A 25127-nucleotide genomic window follows, 5' to 3' on the forward strand; every position below is an offset into this window, starting at 1 on the left:
GTAGTAGTAGTTGTAGTTGTAGTTGTAGTTGTAGTTGTGTTGTTGTTGTTGTTGTTGTTGTTGTTGTTGTTGTTGTTGTTGTTGTTGTTGTTGTTGTTGTTGTTGTTGTTGTTGTTGTTGTTGTTGTTGTTGTTGTTGTTGTTGTTGTTTACCAGCCTCAATGGCACAGTGGTTAAGCAATTGGACAGTAGGCTGGTAGGTACAGGGTTCGCAGCCCGATACCGGCTCCAACCCGTAGCGAGTTCTTAAAGGCTCATTGATTAGGTGTAAGGCCACTACACCCTCTTCTCTCTCACTAACCACTAACCAACTAACAGATAGCTGAGATGTGTGCCCAGGACAGCATGCTTGAACCTTAATTGGATATAAGCATGAAAATAAGTTGAAATAAATAAGTAGTTTTGTTTTGCTATTAACCAGGTGACTTATACTATCAACAACTTTTGTAGAAAACCTATACAAAAAAGAGTACAGTTAATTTAGAATCCATAATCCAACATCATTGGATACGTACCTCTTCTTTGTACGGGCGGGACATAGCCCCATGGTAAAATGTACGCCTGATGTGCGGTCAGTCTAGGATCGATCCCTGTCGGTGGGCCCATTGGTCTATTTCTTGTTCCAGCCAGTGCACCACGATTGGCATGTCAAAGGCCATGGTATGTGCTATCCTGTCTGTAAGAAGGTGCATATAAAAGATCCCTTGCTACTAATGGAAAAATATAGCGTGTCAAAATTACCATATGTTTGACATCCAATAGTCGATGATTAATAAATCAATGTGCTCTAGTGGTGCCGTTAAACAAAACAAACTTCTTCTTCTTCTTTGTACAGTTAATTTTCTTTAATGAATCCTGCGGGTGCATACCCCAAACTGCAAACTTGAAAGGGGCAGGTCAGGTTAGGTCAGAGTGTTTAAGCCGGCTCCTCTGTCCAGGAAAGGGGTGTGGTAAGTTGGAGGGGTAACAGGTGGAGGGTGGAAAGTGGCAGGACCTAGCTCAGACATAAGTACTTGCCTCACTCATTCTGTCATCTGTTCTGAGTGCAGTGAGGTTCTTTTAGTGCAGTGAGGTTCTTTTAGTGCAGTGAGGTTCTTTTAGTGCAATGATGTTATTAACAGCTGCTGAAGACTTGTGGATATTCAGAAATGTACTTCAAAGTTACTTCAACCTTAATTTATTAAGGCTTAATATTTGAATGGTTTGAGCTGAAATATTTTGAGGTCAGCATGTTTGTATTTAATTTAGGAGTGATTATTTTGGGCATACTACACATTTTGGGCAGTTCATTGCCTTGATGTTGGTGCAGTTTTAAAGCCTCACTGATGTGTAGTTGATCTATATCTCATTTCAGCCAATGCTCCACAATTTTGGGTACCAAAAGCCATGGTATGTGCTGTCCTGACTGAGATGGTGCATATAAAAGATTCTGTGCTGCTATAACAAAAAAGAGTATCCCATGTAGTGGCAGCAGTGGGTTTCCTCTCTAATTATCTCTGTCGTCCTTTACCATGTGTCCGGTACAATATAACCATAATTAAAATGTGTTGAGTACATTTTTAAATAAAATATTTCTTTCTCTTTTTTTTTGTACTCAAAAAGTGCAACAAAATCCATTGTGTAACATATATATGCCTATAATGAATGTATTTTTCTTTTGTGGGAACATGTAATATCTTGGTCAACTGGTTACTGCAGGTTCTCCTTCTTTCACATTAAATCGACACAAAACTCCTGCAGCCGCCCCTGATGATATATTTATCTAAATGTGTTTCTTGTGGTTCCTTGTGAACTGTGGCACTGTAAAGAAGCCATGGCGTGCTTGTGACCAGGGTTTATAACTGAACACTTGATTTTGTGTTGAGCAGCTCGAGGACCATTAAGAAGGTAAATGTGATGTTTGCATTCACTTCATTAACGCAGCTCTCACCACAGTGTCAAGTCTCTCCCAGTTATGTGAACAGCCTGTTTGCGGCTCGAGCGGCTTTTTACTTCTCTGTATGTGTTAGTATTTTTCAACAGTTTTAAATTGAACAAGTCACGTGTTGTTGAAGTGGCATACCTAGACATACAAACTTACAAATTGATAGTGAATATTAATGATGAACAAAGTTGTTTTTAACTTGAAGCATAATAAAAATGTAATGTGTTAGTATTTTGCAAGAATTTTTAAATTAAAGAAGTCAGATGTTGCTCATGTGGCATACCTAGATGTACAAACTTACAAATTCATAGTGAATATGAATTTTAACCAAAGTTGTTTTTAAATTGAACATAATAAAATGTTCTGTCTTTTAATGTGTTGGTATTTTTTCAACAGTTGTGAAATGAAAAAGTGACAGTATTAAGTGGCATATACAGATTTACAAAGTAATACATTTGTGGTGAATATAAATTATGAGTTAAAATTTTAACTGAAGAAATAATATTTAAAATCTCAGCCTTGTAAATATGTTAGTAATTTGACAGTTTCAAACTGAACAAGTCACATATTCTTCAAGTGGCAAACTATGTAGATATAAAAACTTATAAATATATGGTGAATATGAATTATAAACACTTTTTTTTTTTTTTACTTGAAGCATATACAATCCCTGCAATTGGCTGTGGCATTGGACTATATTCAGGTTTTGTTTTCAATGGCATGGGCTTTGTTTTTTGCTGTGGACATTTTCTTAATTGCTTGGGCTGAGCATAATAAAATTGGGTTTTAAATTCAATTACCATAAAGATATTTTCATCCAGTAGAACACTTAAGAAGTATGGTAAGATGGAATTACCGTACACATATGGGTAATTAAGACACTCCCTTCCTACAGTAATGATTTCTCACCAACTAGTCTTGCTATTATGGTAAAGTGTGTATACTCAATAAAGTTAACATACAGAGTACAGCAATTAGTGGCAGAGTCAAAATGGTACACAGTTACAGTCTTAACATGTTTGCTCATAACTTGTTTAACATACAGAGTACAGTGTACAGAAATCAGTGACAGAGTCAATATGGTACACAGTTACAGTCTTAACGTGTTTGCTCATAACTTGTTTAACATACAGAGTACAGCTCACAGTGGCAGTGTCAGTATGGTACACAGTTACAGTCTTAACGTGTTTGCTCATAACTTGTTTAACATACAGAGTACAGCTCACAGTGGCAGTGTCAGTATGGTACACAGTTACAGTCTTAACGTGTTTGCTCATAACTTGTTTAACATACAGAGTACAGCTCACAGTGGCAGTGTCAGTATGGTACACAGTTACAGTCTTAACGTGTTTGCTCATAACTTGTTTAACATACAGAGTACAGCTCACAGTGGCAGTGTCAGTATGGTACACAGTTACAGGTCTAACGTGTTTGCTCATAACTTGTTTAACATACAGAGTACAGCTCACAGTGGCAGTGTCAGTATGGTACACAGTTACAGTCTTAACGTGTTTGCTCATAAATTGTTTAACATACAGAGTACAGCTCACAGTGGCAGTGTCAGTATGGTACACAGTTACAGGTCTAACGTGTTTGCTCATAAATTGTTTAACATACAGAGTACAGCTCACAGTGGCAGTGTCAGTATGGTACACAGTTACAGTCTTAACGTGTTTGCTCCTAACTTGTTTAACATACAGAGTACAGCTCACAGTGGCAGTGTCAGTATGGTACACAGTTACAGGTCTAACGTGTTTGCTCATAACTTGTTTAACGTACAGAATACAGTGTACAGCACGTACTGACAAAGTCAGTACGGTACACAGTTACAGTCTTAACGTGTTTGCTCATAACTTGTTTAACATACAGAGTACAGTACAGCAATCAGTGACAGAGTCAGTACGGTACACAGTTACAGTCGTAACGTGTTTGCTCATAACTTGTTTAACATACAGAGTAAGGGCCAATAGTTTCTTTTGTTTAACAACACCGTTAGGAAGGGAAATGTTTTATTTAAGGATGCACTTAACACATTTTATTTAGTTATATGGCATCGGACATATGGTTAAGGACAACACAGATATTGAGAGAGGAAACCCGTTGTCGCCACTTCATGGGCTACTCTTTTCGATTAGCAGCAAGGGATTTTTTATATGCACCATCCCACAGACAGGATAGCAGACACCACATAACTGTAATTAAAATGTGATGAGTGTTTCATTCAATATAACATTTCTTCCTTTCTGTGTTCAAAACTTGCTAAAATAATAAAATAACATAACAAATTTTATTGCTAATTACACAGGATACACATAAGTTACACATAATGTACATGGTCATAAAGCAACATTTTGACAATAAATTGATACCATATAAGAGATAAAACTTCTTCTGCTTCAATCTTTTTACGGCTGTCATATCAGTAAACTGGATGTGGCGATGAAGTTTGCCATCTTCCAGAGGTCATGGACAGGTCCCCAGAGTTTGGTGTTGAGGGACATGTCTTGCGTCCAAACTTTCTGTAGAATTTTTAGAGATAAAACTGTTAACTAACAGTTATGGCTGTCATTATGGCTGTCATTAGCAAAAAGGGTTTTTGCCAGAGGGTACGGAGGGTTTAAATTACATGCCCTAAAATCTTGGAATTTAATGTATAGAATTTTAGAAAACAGATTTTATAGATAATAGTAAGAAAACTACTGTTTTAGAGTTGTTAATGTGCATGGAATACAGTGAGCAATCACAAAACATTTGCAACCTATAACCACCTAGTCGGGGCACTTGTGGTCTGTTTTGTTTTTATTACGGACCCTCAAAAAAATTTGGGGGCAGAAAACCTGGCAAAGAATTACCAAAAGTCTACTGTCCCTTAATGAATTGTATTGAGTATATAACTCAATTTTAAAATGCTGGCTCTGCTTCAAAATTTCATGTTTATTTTTGGGGGTAAATTGTCCGACGCACTTTACTTTGGCAGCCCATCAAAACTGTTCAAATCACCTGAATTTGTTTTGGCCGAGCATTAATATTTTCTCTTTGGTTTTAAATTTTATACGAGAGTAGAATTTGCAATTAATGACTTTTGGTTTTAGGTTCTAGACGTAACTTTTAACTTGGTATTCCAATTTCTGCCCATTTCAAACTTACCCTCCCCTCTTCTGTCCTGGACTGGGTTGCTGGCATGTCCACAGACTGGGCCCAGGATGGACGTGCCTGAACCTAGTTAGGATGTAGGCATTTTAATACAGTTACTCGATTCATCTCAAATGTATAACTCTTTTCATATTCATATCCCGTTCTAAGTTTCAATCATATTGTCCAGGATACATGCTGCTCACTTGGCAGCGAAAAGGGTTGATGTATGAATAAAACTTGTTGCTGCTACTTCTTCTGTATCTGCCGCTGCTGCTGTTAATGCATCAACTGCTGAGGTCAGGTCAGGTCATGGGGCTTAACATGCACATTCAGAGCAAGCTGTTGAAGCATACGCATGTCATGGGTGCAGGTGTTGACCCATGCTGGCTCCTCCATCTAGGATAGGAAAGGGTTTGGGTGGATGAGAGGAGGGACTGCCCACGCTGGCAAGTGCAAGAGATCACCAGCAGCCTGACCAGGGTCGGTGGTGGTGCTATTGAATTTCAAATGTCCCGTAGCATTAAGTCCAAAATATAAAGATTGTGCAGTTTTCGTGAGGCACATCATTTGGAACAGTTCATCAAAAAGAAAAAATGGAGCTATTTGAGCAATTTTGACTTGCCAGATAGTTTGCCAAATTGTAGCTGATCTTGCACACATTGCTTTTATACAGACAGGACAGGCAATTACGTTACTAGTCATAGGGTACAAACTGAAATGGGAATAAAGTTAGTGGGTCTATAGCAGAGAAATTTGGTGTGTCTTTTGTACCATAAGTCAGTGTGTCTGTAGTAGCAGAGATACATTAATCCCATGAACTTTTGCTGAACTGCCCTTGCTACTTCTATTGCAGTCGAAGTCAAAAACTTGTCCAAAAAAAGAGAAAAAAATGAGGGGGGGGGGGGTTTAATGATGCACTCAACACATTTTATTTACGGTTATATCACGTCAGACCACACAGATATTGAGAGGAAATCTGCTATCACCACTTCATGGGCTACTCTTTTCAATTAGCAGCAAGGGATCTTTTATATACACCATCCCTCAGAAAGGGTAGTACATAAGCATTTGATATACCAGTCATGGTGCACTGGCTGGAATGAGAAATAGCCCAATGGATCAACCGACGGGGATCGATCCCAGACTGACTGTGCATCGAGCATTTCTTTCTTTCGTTTTGATTTACCCATTTTTGACAGAGTTATGGCCCTTGAACTTAGGAGATACGAAAATTTGTGTTCCCGAACATTGTTTTTGCACAATGGCTCCAGATGTTGAGCTGAAAGTTTGACTTTCATGATGATTTACCCATTTTCACAGAGTTATGGCCCATGAACTTAAAAGATATTAAAAGTGGATGGGCCCGGTAGATGTCGTGTATTGCCTTAGAAGTACTCGCAAAATGTATGCATATGGAAATAATTGATGGGTTTGTATTGTGAAATAGGGACTGCTAATTTTGCTTAGTTTGCAATAACCAATACAAATTACTGATTATTTTGTGTTACTGTTGATAAGATGTGATACCCAATATTATTAAAAGGTAACATTTACTATGTTATCACTTACCAGTATATATGAAGTAAGTTAAAGTTAAACGTCAGAGTCGGCCACAATCCAGGAGCTGTAAGATTTACAATATTTGGGCTTACATTTTAGTGGCATATTTGTGCAACCACAAATGATCCTTTAAAAGAAGTCCAGCCATGAATGGTGTGGGAAGCCTCTCCCTCCATCAGAGCCCCCCCGCTGGGGACTTCCATGATCATCACTCAGTGATGAGATTTTTAAATCTCTTGCTGTCATCATTTAGTGGTTTTTTATTGGCTGCCTCTGATAAACAGTGACCCCCTACAGGGGTGATATTACACTATGAGTGGCATTACATTATGACAAATATGCATGCATGGCTGCACTACAAAGAGAGTGCTTCATAAACACCTTATGTGTCATGAATGCTTGCAAACAGTGTTTTACTGTGATACCCATCTTTTGAGACGTCGCTACATCCAGTCATTTGGAAATTTAACTTGAGAAATTTGTCGTCTTCTTTGTTAGAGTAGGAAATAAAAAAGAGAGCCAATTTTATCCTGGACGTGTGAAGGTTAGTATCACATTGGCTGAGTTGGGGTGTTCAGGCAGTATGGCTTGCTGTATTTTATTGTCATTGCAGGTATTTTCTGAACCACAAATGCACTGAAGCAGGAAACATTTGAACATAAAATATGTTTGTGGAATAGTTACTAAGCATCACTGACCTTGAATACTAATTTCCTATTTTGTATCCGGATGGTTACCCTATGGATTGTCTCATGTCTGTATATACTGTAGTCATTCGAGGTGATATCTGTACAGTTTTTGCTATAGCTATACTACAGACATTATAGGCAATAACTGTATGGTTACTGGGGTATTAATATTATAGGCAATACTGAAAGTAGCACTGCTTCACTGTACCGGTAGTCACAATTTGTACAGACGTTAATTACCGCTATGAAGTGTTAAACGTTTTTCAATTTTGGTTTTTTGGTGTGTGTTTCTTTTGTAATATTTAGATGGTTTTTATGATGTCTATATAATGGGCATTATAGGCAGTATCTAAATGGTTCTTATAGATATCATAGGCAATATTAAGACACATTTTTATTGTGTCTATACTAAGGGTATTATTGGCAATATCTAAATGGGTCTTATAGGGCAATACACCCATAATATATTTAGTTTTTATGAACTCTGTACTATGGTATAATAAACAATTTCTGGGTAGTCATTCTGATAATTACACTGTACAAATTTTAGATACTATTGGGATATTTTGGGGTTTTTATCTCGCTTCTACAAAGTAAAAAGGTGAGATACATGTATTACATTTCCAATGCGACATCAACTTTTACATTAACGTTTAACATTAAAATTTCACGTTTTGATCAGTTTCTCACAAACTGTAAGTCCTAGGTCCATAAAACTTGGTTTATAGCTGCACCTGTAGATGATCATCACTGTGCATTGGAAACTGTTTATGGTAGCTGAGACATTTAATTCTGCAGAATTCTTGTTTTAATGATCTCAACATTAGGATATTTAGACAATTATATCTCAACAGTTTCTTTCATATGACTTTAAACATTTATTTCATTAATTGACAAAGTGGGTGTTTAATATCAAATTGCCATTGGTAATTTTTAGTCGTGGTCACAGTGTCAAGTGTTAAGTTTTCAATATCTGACCCTTTATCTTCTCTTAATTCCTGTCCTGCCAGAATTAGCTGTTTCTCTTCTCACGTTTACTGCAAATTCTCTGGACAACAGGCTTGCCCTCGTCCTGTTCTAATCTCATTGGGACTCATAATAGGGATGTTTTTCCACTGTACAAGTGATAGGGACAGCCACCGTAAGCCAATTTATTTGAACAACGAGCTTGTTGGGGGTGTGGGGTGACAGACTCTCATCTCTTGACAGCCACCGATGGATAACCGTGCGACACGTTGGAGCTTTCTTCGTGTGCACTCGATCTTCATGCTGTCAGGAGTCTAGTAGTCCAACTCTTGGTGTTTTGTGGCCTCTCTGTCCTCTCTGCCCGGAGACCACTTCGAAATCCACTGTCGGTCAGTAGTAACAAGTCGTCGGTCACTAGTGGACAGATTGCCCGATCTCCAGTGGTGAAAAACTAAGCCTATTGGTGGGCGGGTGTATCCAATCTAGCTGCAGGCCGGGTCGCTAAATGGGATGGCTGGCTGTACACAGATGAAGTGGTTGGGATTGTTATGCAGTACTTCACACAGCTGTTGAAAGACGAGGCTTTAAGCATTAGAACATTAAAGTGTTTTCTTTATATTCTCGAAAAGCTGATCCGGAATTAAACAACTATTATTGTTATCAAAAAAGAGGATATATTTTCATAACTGCATGAAGTGAGTATTTTAATAATAGTTTTGAACAAAGTGATATATTTAATAACTTTTTATCTTTATCTAATAGATTTAATAACTTTTTGTCTATATCTAATAAATTTGATAGGTTTTTTTTATCTGATAGATTTAAAAACTGTTTGATTTTATATAAAGGTCCAGATGAAGATTTGAATCAAATAAAAATGAACAAGTCCAGTTTTAAAAAATGTTTGTTGTTTATAGTATTTCAAGACATGTTATAATTTATTGCAGTAGAACCAGGTCACATTTCAAACATGTAATAGCATAGGTATAAGTATGTTATTGACGTAACCAAATATTTATTATAATTAAAACAAACTTTATTAATAATAAAATGTTAATCTATTTACTGTTCTGACAAAAGAACAGTATTAAATTATAGATGTAGTTTTTATTATTAAGAATTTAAGAATTTTCCAATAAAATATTAATTGCTTTTAGGAATATATTTTGTTTTTATATTTTTGTCACATAAAAAATAGGCTAAATAATAAACTTAGTGTAAAAATTGTTTAAGATTATTAAACTCTGCATTAAATATTTATTCCTGCAAATTATTTGTCTATTTAAAATAATTTATTCAGTGAAAGATATTTATTTACTTTTTTTTATAAATAAATATTTTTCTTAATAACTTAATAAATAACAAAATAAATTATATACTTTATTATTCATTTTTTAACTTTTAAGTTTTACTAAAATCAATTAAAATATATAAATTATTTAAAATTAAAAATTTAATAACCAAAGTATAACCAAATAAATTATATTCTATAATACATAATTATTGTACATTTAAAAAATATTTATGAAATTTTATTTCGCAATAAATCCTCTAGGTGTTATAAAGGCTCTCTCTCTCTCTCTTTTTTCTTCACCATCGTCTGTGCAATATGTGTCGTACCTACCAAGCATGATAATACCATCCCAGGTGCAGGCATTAAAGTCTGAGAAAGGCTAACATGGATAAAACGCTGGATTTGGTTTGACATGGAGTGTGTGTTACTGGAAGCATGAGATGACTGCTTATTACATGTTCTTAGAGTGATTATACCACTGTGGGTAACAACACAAACCATGGGTCAGGTGGGGGGCTTACACAGTGTGTCATGCAATACAGGTACAGTAAAGTACACTTATAACGAACATGCTTAGAACGAACTACTGCATAGAATGAACTGATCGTGAAGTCTCATTTTGTCTCCCTATATACATTAATTAATAATCAACTTATGTGTATCTGTACAATGAACTACTGCTATAACAAACTAACTACCATGGTCCCTTCCGGTTCGTTATAAGAGTACTTCACTATATGTAGAGGTACTCAGGTATTTGTGGTGTCCAGCAGAAAGGCTCTTTAAAAACAAAATACCGGTGCATTATTGGCTATTAGGTTTGTAACTCAGGCCCATGTGAACAGTATCTAGAGGGGGGTGGTGGCACAATCTCTAGTAGAGTGGAGCACAGTCTGTAGGGGGTGGAGCAAAATCCTGATTTTTGTCTTTATTTATACAGTGAAACCCCTCTAAACCGGACACCCTTGGTACTAAGACAATTAATTGTCTGGTTTTAAGAGGGATCCGGTTTAGAGAGGTTACATTTTGTACTAGTTTTTAAAAAGGGATGCTGAAAAATGTCAGGTTTTCAGGGAATTCTGGTTTACAGAGAGTCCGGTTTTGAGAGATTTCACTGTATATAGGACAACAAAAAAAAGAGTACATTTTCACCCTCCCCTAGTTTGTAATTTAACATCTGCTCTAACCCATGATGAACTAGTTTATGGCAGATGTTTGCATGCTACTGTTAATTACGTGAGAAGTGTTTATACTAGTATACTGAGTACAGTGAAACCAGCTAAAACAGGCACCTCTGTAGCATAACTAACTGTATTACTGACCTAGTCTTAGAGAAAACATGCTATATTTTTACCATTAGCAACTAGGGAGCATATATGCACTTTTCCACACACAGGACAGCACATACCACAGTCTTTGATAACACCAGTCATGGAGCTCGTAAACAGATGCATTGCTTTAGTGCACAAAGACAAGAATTGTTATCATCAAATAAAAATGTATTTTAAGCAATATAAACCTAATTAATACTAGTGACAATTGTTTTCTTAATTTAGTACAAGTGATATATAAAGGTTATTACCAGAGTGTTTTTCGGTATCATCAGTATCATATATTAGGAATAAAAATTGTATTATGCGAGCCTCTGGCGAGCATAATACATTATTTTTATTCCTAATATATGATATTGATGATACCGAAATACACGAGGGTAATAATCTCTTTATCATATAAGCTCAAGCTTAATACAACATGTTTTTGTAAACTGTACACGCAACTTTAATTCCAGTCCACCATTACTAGATATTCAAATGACGTAAGAATATGTGGTGCGGTGTATTTTTGAATGGAAATGACGACAAACTCGAATGATGTCATTTTGGATGTCCTTGCATCAAAATAAAGTTATACCTAACGTTTTGTTTTCTGAATGCTGCGACAGCTTTCAGTGTCAAATTGCCATTGAAATGTTTTTATTCGATGACTATGAATGCATACGTCAATCATGGAGTGTCACCCAAGTACGTTTGCTTAAATGTCAATAAACCTAGTTCCGAGACCTCGACTAATTTACATCTAATTTGCAAAGTTATCAAATTCTTAAAGTATGTGATCTGAAATATATCACATACTTTGACTGCACTGAAAATGTAAGATATTATATGATAAATCAAATTATTTTACTTTATCAGCTGTGAGGAAACAATTAATTCCTCCCAGTTCCCACACATTTATGGAACAGCACCAAATAAAGGAGACTACTAGTCTTAATACGTATGTCATCAAGTGGGTTTGACAAATTCAGTTGACGGCAGATGTATCAGACTAAAGGGCTACAGGTATATCAGACAACCACCATTTAGGGGAGCTATCACTCTCACTTCCATACACTCCCCTGAGACTGGTTCAAGGAGAGTAATTTTTAGCACCCTTTATCATGTGAATTTGATGTGGTGTCAGTATATAAATATCTTAAATGGCTCCCCATAATCTAAGTTACAAGAGCAATTAATTACTCTTCATTAAAAAACAAATCATGGTAATTACGTTCTGGTATATCACAGTATGTTTGTAGTTTTGCCCTCTGTGTATATTTTAATATGATATATTATAACACTGTAATAAGCTGTAAAACTACAGTATAACACCAAGGAAAGGAACATTATAGTTTAATCAGCAACTATCAAATGTGAACACAGTAATCTCAACACTTACAATAAGACAATAAGATAAAACCTACAGCTACCACATAAACTATTCCTAATTAGCAGCAAGGAGTCTTTTATTTGCTTTTTCCAAAAGACAGGATTGTACATGTCATGGTCTTTGGTCAGAAATTATAAATCTTTTGTTTTGACCTAAATTCTGGATTGTAATGATGTCCAAAAACTTCATATTCTTCTTCTGTCCTTCTTCTTGGGCTCTGTCCTCTACTTTTCCAAACTCTACAAAATGTTCTGGATTTTTTGTCCAACATTATTTTCATCCCTATTTGATATTCCAGTGATAGAGCATGGGGTGGAATTGAAAGCAACCAACTGTACATACAAGAATGAATGTGAAAATTTAGGAAACTCTGGATTTGAGCCAGTAATCTTCTTTGCATTGGTTTGCATACTATATTATGTCCATCATTATTTTCATCCCTATTTGATATTTGATATGGGGTGGAATTGAAAGCAACCAACTATACGTATAAGAATGAATGTGAAAATTTAGGAAACTCTGGATTTGAGCCAGCAATCTTCTGTGCATTGGTTTGCAGACTAGATTATGTGATGCTTGATGTATGTGTAGTGAAAAGATCTCACAAAATTAAAACTGAATCATACTAGACACTACAGGAAATCACTAAGAGTTAATAACGACACCATTACACCGATATGAAGTACTTTGAATAAGTACCAACTTACACAGTGAAGTGTTTACATCCATCTTGAGTAGACTGGGATTGGTATTTGGAGGGAGATCACACAATCGGTGTTCTGTTAGTCAGGATTTGGCTATCTCAAATCAGAATCATCTTGTCAGTCATATTGCTTGTCACTCACTTGGTAGATGCACGTGATGTATAATGTGATGTTTTACAACATTAGTTTGCTATTGGTACGGTAAAATGATGACCAGGACTAGGATATGAGCATTATGCTGTGTTGAACTGGTCTAGTGATAGAGTATCGGTATTTGTGAAGAATTTTCTACATTCTAGTGGAATATACATAACTTGAAACTTACCAAAATGAAGGCAAGTTCATTTCACTTTAATTTATTTTTGTTTATATCTAGTAGTTCAATTCAAGTTGTTTTGAGACAAATAAAAAATATTTAATTATTATGGTACTTGTATGTCTCTGTTTTACAATTATATTCATTACCAAGATATAAATACCAACACTTGTTTCCCTTTAATCACAATACCATCTATTTCTTGTGTATAACGACGCACTCAACACATTTTATTTACGGTTATATGGCATTGGACATATGGTTAAGGATCACACAGATATTGAGAGAGGAAACCCGCCGTCACCATTTCATGGGCTACTCTTTTCGATTAGCAGCAAGGGATCTTTTATATGCACCATCCCACAGACAGGGTAGTACATACCACAGCCTTTGACATACCAGTCGTGGTGCACTAGCTGAAACAAGAAATAGCCCAATGAGCCCACTGACGGTGATCTATCCCAGACGAACTGCGCATCGAGTGAGCGCTGTACCACTGGGCTACGTCCTGCCCCTTTCTTGTGTACAAACGCAACGTTTTGCTGTTTTGATTTTGTTCCTGTCTGTATTCAAGAAACTGGTTTCTTGATACAGTGATTATCATGGTGTTTAACAAGATTCGATTTACTTTGCTGGTTCCACCGAGTCTCCTTTAACCACAGTGCCATAAAGACCACCAGCAAACTGTTCAAGCACACCTTCTGTCCAAAATAGGATCAAAACTAGTATTTTGTTCCTGTGTATGTTTGAGAAAATCTTCCCTTGATACAGTGCAAGTAGATGTTATAATGGTTGTGAACAAGACTTGATTTACTTTCCTGTTTTTCCCGAAGTCTCCGATAACCACAACGCCATCATGATTGGTAAGGCAGCAAGTATTTTGTTCCTGTGTAATATGTTTGAGAAAATCTTCCCTTGATACAGTGTGAGTAGACATTACAGGTGGTGAACAAGACTTGATTTACTTTGCTGTTTCCACCAATCTCTATCACCTCTGAGAACCATGGCTGTTACAGCATGTTGGCAGCATTCACAACACACAAGACTTAACACACTGACTGCTTGGAGAGTGAATTAAAAGACATTTGTCTTCCTTATGTTGTCTGCAGTTTGGGCAGATGATATTTCTTCCAGTCTGTGTGTGATCTTGTGAAAACACTTCTCAGACTCAGTTTGAATTTGGGATTATTCTATTTATTATATGAATTGGGTATATAGCTGAAGATATCACCAGGTGAGGGTGTTTTGTAAACTTATGATGTTTAATATGTATAGAGATAGAATACAAGCTTAGCCTATAGATTTTTAATCTGTTTTATTTTATTTAAATGTTTGCTAAAAAAAAATGGTAGTCTTTTTTTTAATGTTTGATTTGTTTAATGACACTACTAGAGCACATTGATTTATTAATCATCGGCTATTGGATGTCAAAAGTGATAATTCTGACATAGTCTTAGAGAGGAAAGCCTCTATATTTTTCCATTAGTACAAAGGGATCTTTTATATGTACCATCCCACAGACAGGATAACACATACCACGGCCTTTGATATATCAGTCATGGTGCTCTGGCTGGAGTGAGAAATAGCCCAATGAGCCCACCAATGGGGATAAAGTATTCCTTTAAGCATAATTTTGTACGGGTAGGAAGTGCCTAGTTCTAGGAAATAAACTTTTATAAGTGACAATGAAATTACATGCAGAAACTGTTCTTTAAAAAAACATAATTTAGAATCTAGTGTTCTGTTGTTGTCATTCTGAATGTAATGTTTTGATAAAAATAGCACATGTACTTAATATTTGGTTGATAACACAGGGCTAGCTCTGGCACTCGCCAAATCCGCCAATTGCGAATTTTGAAAGCAGTTGGCAGATTTTATTTGAGTTTGACAAAATAATTTCATGTAATAATTGACATTTTTTAGAAAACAACTGACAATTTCTGCAATTTTTGAAGTTTAATAAATAATTTGGCGAAGTGTTTTGCTCACCCAGAGCTAGCCCTATAACAGCACCTTTTTGTTTGGACTTTTATTTAACTGTTTATTATATATTTTTCAACCATAATTAAACAGTTTTAAAATGATGGCATATTTCTTTTTACCTGTTACTCTTCAGAAAACCTCAGTGAATAAAAAGTTACTTTAAATGTTAAATTAAATTTTCCGATAATATTTAAGCAATTATTAAATTATTGCATTTACATATCGCTATAAAATACTGGTTTTATTCTTAAGGGGACATACCCTAGTTTTTAAACACTAAGGCTTACACTATTAGAGCCATTTTTGATAACTGAAATCATACTTTACTGAGATTTTATTGTTTAGATTATCCATTTCCATTTCGGAGTGTTTTTGGTCATGCTGGTGATTTTATCACAAAATGCATTTCTCATATTTTTAAAAACGCATGTGCGTCTGAGAAGTAGCAGTTATGGAGTCGAGTTTTAGTCTATTTTTAGAGGGTATTTCATCATTTCAAAGTCAGAGACTCATGTTTCACTCAATTGTAACTTTAAGAAATTGTTTGCTTCATGGTCTTGCAAAGTACCGAATAAAATATGTATGTAGTATGTATTTAACTTTTTATTTACATTTCAAACCATATTACAGCAATTTTAAAATCATAGCATGTTTCTGTAGCTTTGTGCTATTCAGAAATTATTTATTTTGATGGTCTGTCAAAGTGAAACCTTGCTGAATGGATGCATCTGTTATTTGCACTGTTGACAGCACGGCTATAAACCTGTAATTTTAAGCATCGCTGAACCATAATGTTCACTAATAAGCACTTAAATATATATCTGAGAGACACCATGTAACGCTGATAGAAAGTTGAAAATTGTCCACGATTTTCACTCTTGTATAATAAGCAGTTACACTTGAACTTTGATCTGTGTTTTCGGTTGGCATGTTTTATTAATATTATGATTTCTGTATTGTGTATTTCATGATGTAGAGTAGAACTTGTTCCAAGGAGAGGCTGAATTCAGATTTTGCTAAGAGTTAGGAGGCTGTAAAAAAAACCTATACGGAGTATATTGTTAAATATACTGTTTAATCACTGACTGTTAGATGTTTATGGTTGTGGCACTTACATGGATGTGACAGCTATGCGGAAATGTGCTTTTCCATTTCGTCTAAAAAAAACAAAAAAACATGATGTTCAATACTGTTGACCACACAAGGTTCATTTGCATGTTTTCACGGTTTCAAGTTTATGATGTGTGCCTTATATTATAAGTTATAACCAGTTTAGATTTGTTAGCACTGAATGCAATTTTTGGCAGTTCCAGGGGTTGCAAACAACAATTTTCCTTTAGGGGCACTGGAGCAGCCCCTGGACACCGTCTGCAGTAAGCTGTTTTGTTCCAGTCCCTCTCACATCCCTGCAGTTATTTTAGAGTGATAGATAAGAAACCTGATGCCACCCTAAAGGCTCCCCCCATATGCTTAACATTAACATTAGAGATTAATTTATATCCTGTTTGTCACAGACAGGATAGCACAAACTATTTTTAAAGCACTGGTTGGAATTGGACATAATACAGTGGTTTCACTGAGGAGATGAGTCCTTTTAGCTACCACCAAGTACCTCAAATAGTAATATATAATACCTGGGCAGAATTTAGCTCAGTCAATAGAAAGAAAGAAAGAAATGTTTTATTTAACGACGCACTCAACACATTTTATTTATGGTTATATGGCGTCAGACATATGGTTAAGGACCACACAGATTTTGAGAGGAAACCCGCTGTCGCCACTACATGGACTACTCTTTCCGATTAGCAGCAAGGGATCTTTTATTTGCGCTTCCCACAGGCAGGATAGCACAAACCATGGCCTTTGTTGAACCAGTTATGGATCATTGGTTGGTGCAAGTGGTTTACACCTACCCATTGAGCCTTGCAGAGCACTCACTCAGGGTTTGGAGTCGGTATCTGGATTAAAAATCCCATGCCTCGACTGGGATACGAACCCAGTACCTACCAGCCTGTAGACCGATGGCCTAACCACGACGCCACTGAGGCCGGTACTCAGTCAATAGAGTGCTGGCCTAAGGTACTTGAATCATGGGACCCGTTCTCTGATTGGACGTTTGTTCCTGTCCCAACCTGTGCCTCACGACTGGTATATTAAAGGCTGTGATATGTGCTGTCCTGTCTGTGGAGAAGTGCATATAAAAGATCCCTTACTACTTGTCTAATTGTTATAATTATCAAATGTTTGACATCCAGTAGCCAATGATTAATTAATCAGTATACTTTAGTTGTGTTATTAAACAAAACAAACTTTAAACATTTATAAACAATTTATCGTTTTGTTGTCACCAGTCTCATCAGTATTTAAATGTTTTAATAATTTTTGGTTTATTTCAAGATACGGTATATGGGGGGATTTTCAGGAGATACAAAGTGGTAAAAAAATTTTTTTAGATAAGACATCATAAATGGAAAATGATTGAGTTGAGATTACATTTAGGAGTTGATTATTTCATAGCAAACAGTAAGTTTTAACAGTTGGCCTCAGTGTATCTGAGATACTGGAACCAAAACCACAAACTAGTGTGATGCTTCTTAGAGAAAAAACATAACTTAATGTGATGGTTTATGCGTAAAAAAAAAGAGTTACTTATAGGAATGTATGTTGTCTGCGATAGTTTTTTTCCTAGCTTGTAATCTTGTGTTGTGATCGTTAGAAAGATAAAACTGCCAGAACACTTCAGAACTTTTTTTTATGATTGGAGATAAGTTTACTGGCTTTGTGGACAAACAACGGAACAGTTCTCATCTCAGTGAAAGATATATGAATTGGATGATATTTTTATAGCTCTCAAATTATTACACATCATGCGAGGAAGGGTTAAGGAAGTATGCTTTGATAATAGTGACAGATGTATTTATGTGAAAATTGTAATTTAATTTCTGTAATATTTTGTAATGTAGAAGATATGAAATCTTCGTGTATGGTACATTGTAGATGTAAAGTTCTGTATTCATAATATATACTGCTTCTAGAATCATTGTATTTAAAGTGTCCAATTTTATGTACTTTGTTTTGTAAATGTAAAATTTTAAATAACCATGGTGTAAAATGTTTTAAATATGGTGTTGTTAATAAAACATTAGAAATGTTATAAATGTAAACAGTCAGAAATGTTGGTGGACATTGGATTCACAGTTTGTATGAAAAAAGGAGGGGGGTGGGGAGTAGTACATTAATGATACGTTTTTAGTTTAGATGGGGGGGAGGAGTAGTACATTAATGATAAGTTTTTAGTTTAGATAGGGGGAATAGTACATTAATGATAAGTTTTTAGTTTTACTTAAAAAAAAAAAAAACGTTCCCCAGGCTGTGTGCCTAAAGAAAACTCATTCTTGGCTTTCTTTACTCACTTGCTCGCCACCACATTGGATGAGCAATAAATACCAATAAAAATGTCAATGATTTTTTTAATCAGTAGATTTCTCCGATCCATTCCCATTGACCTTTAGTGTCATTGATTTTCATTTCATTTCAACTTATTTTCGTGCTTATATCCAATTAAGGTTCAAACACGTTGTCCTGGGCACACACCACAGCTATCTGGGCTGTCTGTCCAGGACAGTGGGTTAGTTGGTTAGTGGTTAGTGAAAGAGAAGAGGGTGTAGTGGCCTTACACCTACCCACTGAGCCCTTAAGAACTCGCTCTGGGTGGGAGTCGGTACCGGGCTACGAACCCTGTACCTACCAGCCTGTAGTCTGATGGCTTAACCACTGCGCCACCCCAAGGCGGGTTTTCTCTGATCCATTCCCATTGACCTTTCGTGTGATTGATAATACCATTTGCTGCCTCCAGTTGTCTGATAGTGTTTGCATGCAATGCTGAATTACCTGGATCCTCTCTCTCTCTCTCTCTCTGCACATTCCTCAGCTACTTAGGAACCATTGACTGACCCAGACGTAGGTAATTTTCATCCGTTTAGTTTGGATTGTCGTTCGGTGTGAGAAGGAAAATAGTACCTGCTGTGACCACTCACTGAGGATTAGTGGTTACAGCCCTGTTCAAGTGAAGTAAATGATGATGAGGCCAGCTAGATAAATGAGATTGGAGTGATGACAATATTGGAAAATTGCTCCTTCATCAGTGGCATAAATTAATCACTTGACCAGTGACTGAGAAATTATTCTATTATTTCTGTTGGCACATCGTATTTTGTAAAATGGTTATTTCTGGTTTTATCTATTTTCATCAGTCTGTTTATCTGACCTACCATTTCGTTCGTTCATTCGTTCGTTCGTTCGTTCATTTGTTTGTTTGTTTGTTTGTTCGTTCGTTCGTTCGTTTGTTCGTTCGTTCGTTCGTTTGTTCGTTCATTCATGCATTCAGGGCGGGACGTAGCCCAGTGGTAAAGTGCTCGCCTGATACGCAGTCGGTCTGGGATCGATACCTATTGGTGGGCCCATTAGGCTATTTCTTGTTCCAGCCAGTGCACCATGACTGGTATATCAAAGACCATGGTACATGCTATTCTGTCTATGAGGTGGTGGATATAAAATATCCCTTGCTACTAATGGAAAAATGTAGCGGGTTTCCACTCTGAGACTATATGTAAAAGAATTACCAAATGTTTGACATCCAATAGCCGATGATTAATAAATTAATGTGCTCTAGTGGTGTCATTAAACAAAACAATTTTTTTTCATTCATTTATTGATTCGTTCATTCATTCATTCACACATTCATTTATTCATACTCATTTGGGCATTCGTTCAGTTGTTCAGTTATTTCATTCATTCATTTATCCTTCCATTCATCATTATTGTCTGGTTTTGATATTTGAAGTATTTAGTCACAATATGTAGGCTTTAGCCTGTCAACCAATCCCAAATCAATTTCAGCACCTGGAAAAATATTAAAAATTAAAAATATGCTTCTAGGAATATTCATGCTTCTTTAAGGCATTTAATTAAAAACCCACAAAAAATCTCCCCCGCCCAAAAAACAAACAAAAACAACAATCCAAATAAACAAACAGACAGACAAAACTAAAAATTTTAATTTTGTTATATTCTACCCATGTTTCTTGCTGTATGTATTTTATCTACTTTTGTTGAAAATAAAATTGCTCACGTTATCTAGTATTACTAGTATAACAGCACAGACTGTACAGTTTATCATAGATTATGAATCTTCAGATTTGGGGGAGGGACATACAATGTAGCTCAGTGGTACAGCGCTCGCTTGATGCGTGATCGGTCTGGGATCGATCCCCATTGGTGGCAACAGCAGGTTTTCTCAAGTAGGTTTTCTCAGTCAATATCTATGTGGTCCTTAACCATATGTCCAATGCCATATAACCATAAATAAAATGTGTTGAGTGCCTTAAATAAAACCTTTCCTTCCTTCACTTCATTTTTTGTCCATAGTTTGACACCCAGTGGCCGATGTATTTTTCATGCTGGGGTGTCGTAAAACATTCATTCATTTTAAGTATTTATCTGAAATGGACCTTTCATCATTGTTTGTTATATATAATCTCAGATACTTTTTCTAAAACCAAACCTTCGGTCACTTCTATAATCTAGTTTGAGTCACCAGGTAAAATTAACTGATACAAGTATTTAGAAAACAGAGAAAATTGAGAGTTTTGAAAAACCTTCTCTTGTGTTGTATTTCAGGATGTGTCGGTTGGTGACAGCTGACTAATGGACCATGTAACAACTAGCTGATATTACCTGTGGAAAGATAACTTTACAAAAGTGTATGCACGGAAGCTATCTGGTGTAGTTGAGTGGGATATATGCACACAGCTTCAACAAATGTCACATTAGTTGGTGAATACAGGTAAGAAATTGGTCTGTAGTTGCTTAGGAATGAAGCAGATCTTTGTTTAACGATACTCCATTTTGTAAACATTGCAGGTGTTGGACATACTCATTGTAACTCACAATACACTTATTGTGATTGTGACATTTTTATTTGTGAACACACACATTTTGTAATTGTGACATGTCAGACATATTGTACATTTTTAATTGTGAACACACATTTTGTAATTGTGACATGTCAGATATTTATAATTGTGACACATAAGCCATATTGTAATTGTGACAAGACATTGTAATTGTGACAAGACATGTTGTAATTTTGACATAAGACATATTGTAATTGTGACATCAGTCATATTGTAATTGTAACACATCAGCCATATTTTTATTATGGCATCACACATATTGGAATTGTGACATCATAACTGTGACACATTTGGCATATTGTTATTGTCACGAATGGTCTCATACATGGAATCATTGTAAGCTTGTATTATCATTCATATCACAACATTTCTAATCTGAACAACAGAACAATAATCCATGATAGAAACCATATCTTGGCACAATGCAGAGTCAAATGGACATTCCATGAATCTATATCTAGGAAGGAAATGTTTTATTTAACAACGCACTCAACACATTTTATTTATGGTTATATGGCGTCAGACATGGTTAAGGACCACACAGATATTGAGGGAGGAAACCTGCTGTCGCCACTTCATGAGCTACTCTTTTTCATTAGTAGCAAGAGATCTTTTATATGCATCATCCCATAGACAGGATAGCACATACCATGGCCTTTGGTGTACCTGTCGTGGTGCACTGGCTGGAGCGAGAAATAGCCCAATGGGCCCACTGATAGGGATCGTTCCCAAACCGACCTCACAGCAATCTTTACCACTGGGCTACCTAATCTATATCTAGTGTTTCATGTATAGGATGACAGCCACTCCTAAGGAGATCTTTTACTGGACAACAATTCCTTCCTGCACCTGATATGATTCTTGTATCACTGAACTATATATACTGGGCTCATTTCAGTTTTGAATTCTAAATTCTTATTGTGAAATACCACACACACTGTGCATGTTGTATACAGAACATACTGCACACATGGGCTGGAGGTATTTTATTGCCAAATGTAACAAATGACATAATACCTGCAATCCTTGCCACCAGGGACCTGGGCAGCACTTTGATAGTTCTGTGACAAGGCAGGCCATGTTTACTGTGAAAGCAGCTCACTTTGAACCCATTCTTAGAAAATGTCAGACATTATTTTCATACACTAACAATATGGAGTTCATTCTGCACTCATTTTATTATGACAATGGCATGCAGACATTCACAACCAGACAAAGGATGGTTTTTGTTTCTGTTGTTTCTACATAAGAATGTTAGATGTATACATGTTGTGTGTGTAAAGACAACAGAAGACAATCTAATTGATTAAAAATATGACATTTGCTTGGCCATGTCTAGAATTAGTGATCAACATTCCAATGCACTTTGTCAGTTAAGGATTTTTTTTTACCAAATTAAGTAGGACTGATCATCAATAATTATTAGAACCAAGTCACATTAATGTTGGCAAATACTTAACAAAAAACTATATCTGATTACCAAAAACCTGTATAAGCAAGTACTTTTGAATCAATAAGAACAATTATCTAGTTATACACTTTAATTTTTAAAACATATATTCTGGAATTATCATTACCCACATAAGATTGCACTAAATATTCTTCAGTTAAGTTTGCTACAAAAGAGGGCACCTTTATAAAGGGCATAAAAATATATCATTCTCAGTTTTGACCTCTGAATAAAGGTCATTTGTTTGTTTGGATTGTTTAAACAAACATTGTTATTTTCCTTTAAAATATACATAATGTTATTGTTAGAATGCTATTGTCCTATGAAAATACCTGGCAGTGCATGTTGTTGTCAGACGTTTCCTCTCTTCATTATTTTTTTTTTTTTTAAACCCACTGGCCTTGGGGGTGTTGTGGTGAAGCCATTGGACATAAGGCTGGTAGGTACAGGGTTCGCAGCCCAGTACCAGCTCCCACCCAGAATGTGTTTGTAACAACTCAATCATGCATATGGGTAGGTGTAAGACCACTACACCCTCTCCTCTCTCACTAACCACTAACAACTAACTCACTGTCCTGCACAGACAGCCCAGATATCTGAGTTGTGTGCCCAGGACAGCATGCTTGAACCTTAATTGGATATAAGCATGAAAATAAGTTGAAATGAATGAATGCATTAATAAAACCCCCAACTAATTACAATTACATGTATATACAGTACCATCAGTCTGACTTGTAATAGTTTATTATGTTAGAAATTTATTGGTCTTTTATTAAACATACTTTAATATCTCTATCTTCCTTTTGCCTGTTACTGTTTAATAAAGTCAGTTTATTGGTTAATATCCCGGAAACTTGATTGTAATGCCCTTCACAACATTAATATTCTCACTGGGTGATTTTAGTGCTGTCATTCACATTTGCTTGAAGGAAACAGTTGTATAGAAAATACAACTAAGTATTTTCTATGACTTTAATGTGAACATTAATGCTTGTTTTTGGTAAAAGGAATTTAATTGATGCCAAAAATAATTTCTTAAGCAGTTTGGAAATCTGAGGAATTTTTAATTATATGTTAATTATACACCACACACGTGAATGCATGCATGCACACATGTACACACGCACACACACATTGGGTACTGTAAATCAAATAATTTTAGCAAGCATAAAATATTAGTGATTTTATTGAGGTCATACTAAACACTAATATCTTATGATGCTAAATATAATAATAAAGAGACTTAAAATAGACTGTTCCAAAAAACATTTGTGCAATTGTTTTGTCGATGATTAAATGAACACATAACAATGGTTACATACTATTGATTAAACCATAAGTATGGCAATAACAGTAGTTAGTTAGCATGCACATTACTGCAGTTTTCAACTAATTTTAAGTTGTCTGTAAGCAGCATAACATCAAAATAAATCAAAAGTATTCTCTCAGCCGATCCTGCAACTTAAATTTAATTTGTTTAATATCTAATAATGCTAACCTCTCTAATGTTTTGTGTTGCTAATATATGTAAAAAAAAAAAAATTTGCTAAATTTTAATATTGCTAATATTTTATGATTTTGTAATAGTGCTGTAGTGCTGTATTTGGAGAATGCTGGTTGGGAGGGGGGTGAAACTAATTCATCTGCTCCTGCTCCATTTTCTAGCATGAGCAACTGCAGTATATTCTGAGAATGAGCAGGAAACACCAATATAAACTCTTGTCCTATTGAAAACTTGATAAGGTGAAGCCTTCAACAGGTGTAAACCCAAATTAACTTTTAATTCTGGAATATGGCACATTTTGGTGGGTGGTTGGAATAAAGTGATGCCAGAGCTAGTTCAAGTTTCTTATCAAAAATCTTTCTGAAGCTATTAACATCAATGGTGTACACAGCTGTTGACATTTTAAATTTGTATAATAAGTTGTAAAATGTTTTTAACATTCAGCATTTGGTGCTTGTATAAATAGTCTTGTCAGATTACAGAAGTTGGTTTTGGAACTTTAAAGAAATAAATTTTAGGACATTAAAAGTAAAAAAAAAAAAAAAAAAAAAGGTTAAAGGACATACCCTAGTTTTTAAACACTAAGGCATAGTTTTTACTATTAGAGCCATTTTTGATAACTGAAATCACTTTTTTCTTAGATTTTATTGTTTAGATTATCAATTTCCATACATTTGAAATGTTTTTAATATTACAAAATTCATTTCTCATATTTTTAAAAATGCATGTGCATATGAAAAGTAATAGTTATGGAGTCAAGTTTTTAGTCTATTTAATGTGTTACAGGTTTGTAAATTTTCACGGGTTGAAACTAGGGTCTGTCTCTTTAAATAAAATAATGATAATACATATGCATTTGAAGATTCCAGTTGGTGCACGTTGCCACCCTTGCCTTCCCTCTTTCTGACACCTATCTAATAAA

At 35.6% G+C, this 25127-nt stretch overlaps 1 protein-coding gene across 4 annotated transcripts in view; it reads left to right on the plus strand.

The window, feature by feature from the left end:
- LOC121384521 (hemicentin-1-like) overlaps window positions 1-25127 on the plus strand; it is a 106176-nt gene that overhangs the window by 17588 nt on the left and 63461 nt on the right. For 2 of the 4 annotated variants that reach the window (XM_041514946.1, XM_041514944.1), the window contains exon 2: window positions 20956-21121. The gene's annotated coding sequence lies outside the window, so the exon portion shown is untranslated. Of the gene's footprint in view, window positions 1-8561; window positions 8969-14471; window positions 14528-20955; window positions 21122-25127 lie in introns of those variants that run through there. The other 2 variants (XM_041514945.1, XM_041514947.1) reach the window with 2 other exon arrangements.

Source organism: Gigantopelta aegis, chromosome 10 (assembly GCF_016097555.1).
Source record: "Gigantopelta aegis isolate Gae_Host chromosome 10, Gae_host_genome, whole genome shotgun sequence".
Taxonomy (NCBI): Eukaryota; Metazoa; Mollusca; class Gastropoda; order Neomphalida; family Peltospiridae; genus Gigantopelta; species Gigantopelta aegis.